Consider the following 7,669-nt stretch of genomic DNA (forward strand, 5'->3'; position numbering starts at 1 on the left):
TTTGAAGTACTGAAGTATTTGATTTTGAGGAGTTCCTATTTATCTATTTTTTTCTTTTGCTTGTGCTCTTGGTATATAGTCTAAGACACTACCACCTAGAACTAGATCTTGAAGATGTCCCTACATTTTCTTCTAGGAGATTTATAGTACTGGTTCTTAAATTTAGGTCTTTAATCCATTTTAAGTTAACTTTTTTTAAAACTTTTTTTATTGTATAATATATAGGCAAAGCAAAGAAAGAAAAAAGCAATAATTTTCAAAGCACTCTTCAGCAAGTAGTTACAGGATAGATCCCAGAGTTTGTCATGGGCTACCATACCTTTATCTCAGGTTTTTCCTTCTAGCTGCTCCAGAATATTGGAGGCTAGAAGGAATATACATATATTTATTTATTTTTATCACTTTTTTTGTGAAAAATAACATATTTCAGTGCACATTGCAACAGTTAGTTGTAGAACAGATTTCAGAGTTGGTGTGGATTACAATTTCACAATTTTCTGTTTTTACTTCTAGCTGCTCTAAGATATTGGAGACTAAAAGAAATGTCAATATAATGATTCAACAATCCTACTCATTTGTTAAACCTTACCTTTTCTGTTTAATCCCACCATTACCTGGCTATGCCCATTCTAACTTTTTCATGTTAGAAAGGCTGTCAATAATATGGGGTAGGGAGATGGAATCAGCTGATGTTCTGGAAAGGCTGGCCTCTCTAGGTTTCAGGACTTATCTGGTCCAGAGACCCATCTAGATTTCTGGAAAGTTACCCCAGTGCATGGAACCTTTGTAGAATCTTAAAAATCTAGGTGTTTTTTTAGAATTGCCTGGAATGGTTGTGGATAAGGTTTAGTAAGTTATGATAGGTAGGAATGTCTAACTGAAGTTTGCATAAGAGTGACCTCCAGGGTAGCCTCTCAACTCTATTTGAACTCTCTCAGTCATTGATATCCTATTGTTATATTTCTTTTCCCTCTTTTGGACAGGATGGCATTGTTGATCCCACAGTACCAGAGCCAGGCTTATCCTTGGGGGTCATCTCCCACGGCACCAGGGAGACTTTCACCCCTGGATGTCATGTCCCACACAGCGGGAAGAGAAATGGTTCTACTTGCAGAGTTGGGCTTAGAGAGAGAGGCCACATCTGAGCAACAGAAGAGGTCCTTTGGAAGTAACTCTTAAGCATACCTTCAATATGGTAATATTACTTACTGTATTAGTTAGGGTTCTCTGGAGAAACAGAATCAACAGGGAACACTTGCAAATATAAAATTTATAAAAGTGCCTCACGTGACCGCAGGAACGCAGAGTCCAAAATCCACACAGCAAGCTGTGAAGCCGATGACTCCGATGGAGGGTCTGGATGAACTCCGCAGGAGAGGCTCACTAGCCGAAGCAGGAATGGGGCCTATCTCCTCTGAGTCCTCCTAAAAAGGCTTCCCGTGATTAGATTTAGCATCACTAATTGTAGAAGACACTCCCCTTTGGCTGATTACAAATGGAATCAGCTGTGGATGCAGCTGACATGATCATGACCTAATCCTATGAAATGTCCTCATTGCAACAGACAGGCCAGTACTTGCCCAGTCAGATAAACAGCTACCACAACTTGGCCAAGTTGACACGTATCCCTCACCATGACACTTATAGACCCACTAGTGAACTGCATTCATTTCTATCTATTCCTTTATATTTAAGTTCAACTTTGTTAGCTAACTGTTCACCCATCTCTAGTTTCCGTGTATCTTTAGGTCCCCTGTGTTTGGTATTATAAGCCTCTGTTTCTACTTTTACCATGACCAACAAAAGTAGAATCATACAGTTACCATCTTTTGTGTCTGGCTTATTTCAGTCAGCATTATGTCCCCAAGGCTCATCCATCTTGTCATGTGTTTCAGGTTGTCATTTCATCTTACTGCTGCATAATATTCCTTTGTTTGTATATAGCACATTTTGTTAATCCACTCTTCTGTTGATGGGCACTTGGATTATTTCCATCTTTTGGCAATTGTGGTTAATGCTGCTATGAACATCGGTATGAAGATATTTGTTTGTGTCACTGCTTTCAGCTCTTTTGGGCATATATCGTGCAATGGTATTGCTGGGTCATAGGGCAACTCCATATTTAGTTTCCTAAGAAACTGCCAAACTGTCTTCCATAGTAGTAGTACCATTATAAATTCCCACCAGCAGTGCATAATTGTCCCAATGTCTCCACAGCCTCTCCAACATTTGTAGTTTTGTGTTGTTTAATAGCAACCGTTCTTATAGGTGTGAGGTGGTATCACATTGTGGTCTTGATCTGCATTTCCTTATAACTAATGAAAACAAGCATCTCTTCATGTGCTTTTTAGCCATCTATATTTGCTCTTCAGAAAAAGTGCCTATTCATATCTTTAGCCCATTTTATAATTGGGTTGTTTATTCTTTTGTGGTTGAGTTGTATGATTTCTTTGTGTATACAGGGTATCAAGCCTTTATCCTATGTGTGATTTCCAAATATTTTCTCCCATTGAGTTGGCTGTCTCTTCATCTTTTTGACAAAATCTTTTGAGGTACAGAAGCATTTGATTATGAGGAGTTCCCATTTATCTATTTTTTTCTTTTGTTGCTTGTGCTTTGAATGTAAAGTTTAGAAAGCAACCTCTTGTTACCAGGTCTTGAAGATGTTTCCCTACATTTCCTTCTAGGAACTTTATGGTACTGGTTCTTATATGTAGGTATTTAATCCAGTTTCAGTTAATTTTTGTGTAGGGTACAAGGTGAGAGTCTTCCTTCATTCTTTTGGCTATTGATATCCAGTTTTCCCATGTCCATTTATTGAAGACTCTTTTGTCTCAGTTCAGTGGACTTGGGGACTTTGTTGAAGATTAGTTGACCATAGATTTGGTGGTCTATTTCTGTACTTTTGATTAGGTTCCATTGCTCAATACTTCTGTCTTTGTGCCAGTACTGTGCTGTTTTGACCACTGTGGCTTTATATTAAGTTTTAAAATTAGGAAGTGTTACTCCTTCCACTTCATTCTTCTTTTTTTAGGATGCTTTTAGCTATATGAGGACTCTCTTTCTTCCAGATGAATTTGGTAACTAGCTTTTCCAAGTCTTCAAAGTAGGTTGTTGGAATTTTGATCGGTACTACATTGAATCTGTAGATCAATTTGGGTAAAATTGACATCTGAACTACATTTAACCTTCCTATCCATGAGCAGGGAAATCTTTTCACCTATTTAGATATTCTTTGGTTTCTTTCTGCAATGTTATGCAGTTTTCTGTGTACAAGCCCTTTATATCCCTTGTTAATTCCTAAGTACTTGATTCTTTTAGTTGCTATTTTGAATAGATTTTTTCCCTTAATTGACTCCTCAGTTAGGTCATTGCTTGTGTATAGAAGCATTATGTATTTTTGCACCTTAATTTTATATCCCACCACCTAGGTGAATTTTATTATTAGCTCAAGTAACTTTGTTGTTGATTTCTCAGGATTTTCCAAGTATAATGCCATGTCATCTGCAAATAATGAAAGTTTTACTTCTTCTGTTCCAATTTGGATGCCTATTATTTCTTTTCCCTGTCTGGTTGCTCTAGCCAGAACTTCTAGTACAATGTTGAATAATAGTGGTGACAGTGGGCATCTTTGTCTTGTTCCTGATCTTAGGGGGAAAGCTTTCAGTCTCTCTGTTGAGTACAATGATGGCTATGGGTTTGTCATTTGTGCCCTATATCATATTGAGGACGTCACCTTGGATTCCTAACTTTTGAAGTGTTTTTATCGAAAAGGATTTAGAATTTTTTCAAATGCTTTTTCAGCATCAATCAAGATGATCATCTGACTTTTACCTTTCACTTTGTTAATGTGCTGTATTACATTAAGTGATTGTCTTGTGTTGAACCATCCTTGCATTCCTGATATAAATCTCACTTAGTCATGGTGTATAATTCTTGTAATGTGTTGTTGGATTCACTTTGCTATTTTTGTTGAGAATTTTTGCATCTATGTTCATTAGGGAGATTGACTTGTGGTTGTCCTTTCTTATAGCATCTTTACCCAGTTTTGGTATTAAAGTGATGTTAGCTTTGTAAAATAAGTCAGGTAGTATTCCCTTTTCCTCAATTTTTTTGAAAAGTTTGAGCAGGATTAGTATTACTTCTTTTGGGATGTTTGATGAAGTTCCCCTGTGAAGCTGTTTGGCCCTGGGCTTTTCTTTGTATGAAGATTTTTGATGATGATTAAATCACTTTACTTCTGATTGGTTTGTTGAGATCTTCTGTTTCTTCTTGAGTCAGTGTAGCTTGTTCGTGTGTTTCCAGGAATTTTCCCATTTCATCTAAGTTATCTAGTTTGTTGGCCTATATTTGTCCATAGTATCCTCTTATGATATATATTTTTTTAATTCTTCAGGGTTTGTGGTAACAATCCCCCTCTCCTTTCTGATTTTATTTGCATCCTTTTTCTTTTTTCTTTGTCAGCCTTGCTATTGGTTTTCGGTTTTACTGATTTTCTCAAAGAACAAACTTTTGGTTTTATTGATTCTTTCTATTGTTCTTTTGTTTCCCCCATTCATTTAACTCTGCTTTAATCTTTGTTATTTCTCTTCTGTTTGCTTTGGGGTTAGTTTGCTGTCCTTTTCAAGTTCCTCTAGGTGAGCAATTAAGTCCTCAATTTTTGCTCTTCTTTTTTAACATAGGCATTTAGGGCAATAAATTTCCCTCTGAGCACAGCCTTTGCCACATCCCATAAGTTCTGATAAGTTGTATTCTCATGTTCATTCATCTCCAGATAGCTACTGATTTCTCTAGCAATTTCTTCTTTGACCCACTGGTGCTCTAAGAGTGTGTTATTTAACTCCATATATTTGTGCAAGTTCTCATTCTTTGGTGGTTATTGATCTCCAGCCTCATTCTATTGTGATCAGAGAAAGTGCTTTCAATAATTTCAATGTTTTTAAATTTATAAAAACCTCTTTTCTGCCCCAGTATATGATCTATCCTGGAGAATTTTCCACGAACACTAGAGAAGAATGTATATCCTAGTGTTTTGGGGTGTGATGACCTATATATGTCTGTTAGGTCTAATTCACTTATCAAATTGTTTAAGTTCTCTATTTCCTTTTTGATTCTCTGTCTGGTTGTTATATCTATAGAGGAGAATGGTGTATTGAAATCTCCTGCTTTTATGTTGAAACATCTATCCCTCTCTTCAGTTTTGCCAATGTTTGTCTCATGTACTTTGGAGCTCCTTGACTGGGAGCATAAACATGATTGTCATTTCTTCTTGGTGAATTTTCCCTTTTATTAATAATAGTGTCCTTCTTTGTCTCTTATGATGTCTTTACAGTTAAAGTCTATTTTGTCTGAAATTAGTACAGCTACTCCCACTTTCTTTTTGTTGCAGCTTGTGTGGAACATCTTTTTCCATCCTTTTACATTCAGTATATTTGAATCCTTGTGTCTAAATGAGTCTCTTATAAGAACAAATAGCTGGATTGTATTTCATAATTTATTATGCCAGTTTTATCTTTTAATTGGTAAGTTTAGTCCATTAACATTCAGTTATTACTATAAATGTGTTTCTTGAATCCACCATCTTATCTTTTGATTTTGTCAGATCTATGTATTCTTTTCCCACTTTCTCTTTTTATACTGTAAGTTTACCTGACTGGTGCACTTCAATTCTGTGCCCTCCTCCAAACTTCCCTTTCCTGTCTTTTTTTTTTTTTTCCAGCTGGCAGAACTCCCTTTAGTATTTCTTGTACGGCTGATCTCTTGTTGGGAGATTATTTTAGCATTTTAATCTCTCCATCAATTTTTAAGGACAATTTGTCTGGTTACAGAATTCTTGGCTGGAAGTCTTTTTCCTGTAAGATCTTAAATAGATCATACCACTGCCTTCTCGCCTCCATAGTGCCAGTTGTATAGTCCACACTCAGTCTAATGTGTTTTCCTTTGTATGTAGTAGATTGTTTTTTTTCTTGCCACTTTCAGGATGTGTTGCTTCTTTTCAATGTTTGACAGATTGATTAGTATGCGTCTTCGGGAATGCTGATTTAGATTTTTTTAAAACTTTTTTATTGTGAAGTATATATACAAAAAAGCAATAACTTTCCAAGTACATTTTAACAAGTAGTTTTAGAACAGATTTTAAAGTTCAGTATGGGTTACAATTTCATGATTTTTCATTTTTTTCTTCTAGCTGCTCCGAGACACTGGAGACCAACAGAAATATCAATATAATGATTCAGCAGTCATACTCATTTGTTAAATCCTATTTCCTGTGTTATATTCCTCCTTTTCTTTAAGTAACATATATACATAAAAATAGTGTTTCAAAGTACATTACAACAATTAATTGTAGAACAGATTTCAAAGTTTGGTATGGATTACAGTTCCACAATTTTAGGTTTTTATTTTTAGCTGCTCTAAGGTACTGCAGGCTAAAGGAAATATCAGAATTATGATTCAGCACTCATACTCATTTGTTAAGCCCAGCGTTCTCTGTAGAGAACCATCACCTTTGATCTTTCTCCCATTCTTTAGGGGTATTTGGACTATGCCTGTTCTAACTTTTTAATGTTGGAAGGGGGTGTCAATAATATGGGATGGGGATGGAACTAGTTGATGTTCTGGAAGGACTGGCCCTCTGCATTTCAGGATTTATCTAGTCCAGGGAGGTTGTAGGTTTTGAAAGTTACCCTAGTACATGGAATCTTTGTAGAATCTTATATAATACTCTAGGTATTCCTTAGGATTGGCAGAAATGGTTTTGGTTGTGGTTTGGCAAATTATGATAGGCAGAAATGTCTAATTGAAGCATGCATAAGAGTGACCTCCAGTGTAGCCTCTTTACGCTATCTGAACTCAGTCAGCCACTGACACCTTATTTGTTACACTTCTTTCCCCCCTTTTGGCATTGTTGATCCCATGGTGCCAGAGCCAGGCTCATACCTGGGGGGTCATCTCCCACAACACCAGGGAGACTTTCTTCCCTGGATGGCATGTCCGATGATGAGGGGAGGGCAATGATTTCACTTGCAGAGTTGGGCTTACAGAGGGAAAGGTCACATCTGAGCAACAAAAGAGGTCCTCTGGAGGTGACTCTTAGGTAGGTTGACTAAGCTTCTTAGATTATAGGTAGATAAAGCTTCTCTGCATGTACATAAGCTTCACAAGAGCAAGCCTCAAGATCAAGGGCTTGGCCTATTGATTTGCGTGTCTCTAGTGTTTGGCACAATATCAGGAGTTTTCCCATTGGTAAAGCTTAATAGTTCCATAATTTTCTCCCATCCCTCAAGGGACTTTGCCAGTACTTTTTGATTATCTGCTTAATATGCTGTAGGATGTATCCAGGCATTACATCAAACTATACAGGATTAAAGGCTCTCATTCTTATTCTGGGCTCCCTACCTATTTGGATTTATTCTCTTTGGAGTTCATTTGGCTTCTTTGATTTGCATATTTATGTCCTTTATAAGGGTTGGGAAGTTTTCCCCCATTATATTCTCAACCAACCTTCCTAGCCCTTACTCTTCTTTTCTCCTTCTGGGAAACTGATGATTTTTATATTTGTGTGCTTTGTTTTGTCCATCATTTCCCTGAGATCCAATTCAAATTTTTCCATCTTTTTTGCCATTTGCTCTTTTGTGTGTTCATAATCAGTTGTCCTGTCCTGATTTGT

Source organism: Tamandua tetradactyla, chromosome 17 (genome assembly GCF_023851605.1).
Source record: "Tamandua tetradactyla isolate mTamTet1 chromosome 17, mTamTet1.pri, whole genome shotgun sequence".
Lineage (NCBI taxonomy): Eukaryota > Metazoa > Chordata > Mammalia > Pilosa > Myrmecophagidae > Tamandua > Tamandua tetradactyla.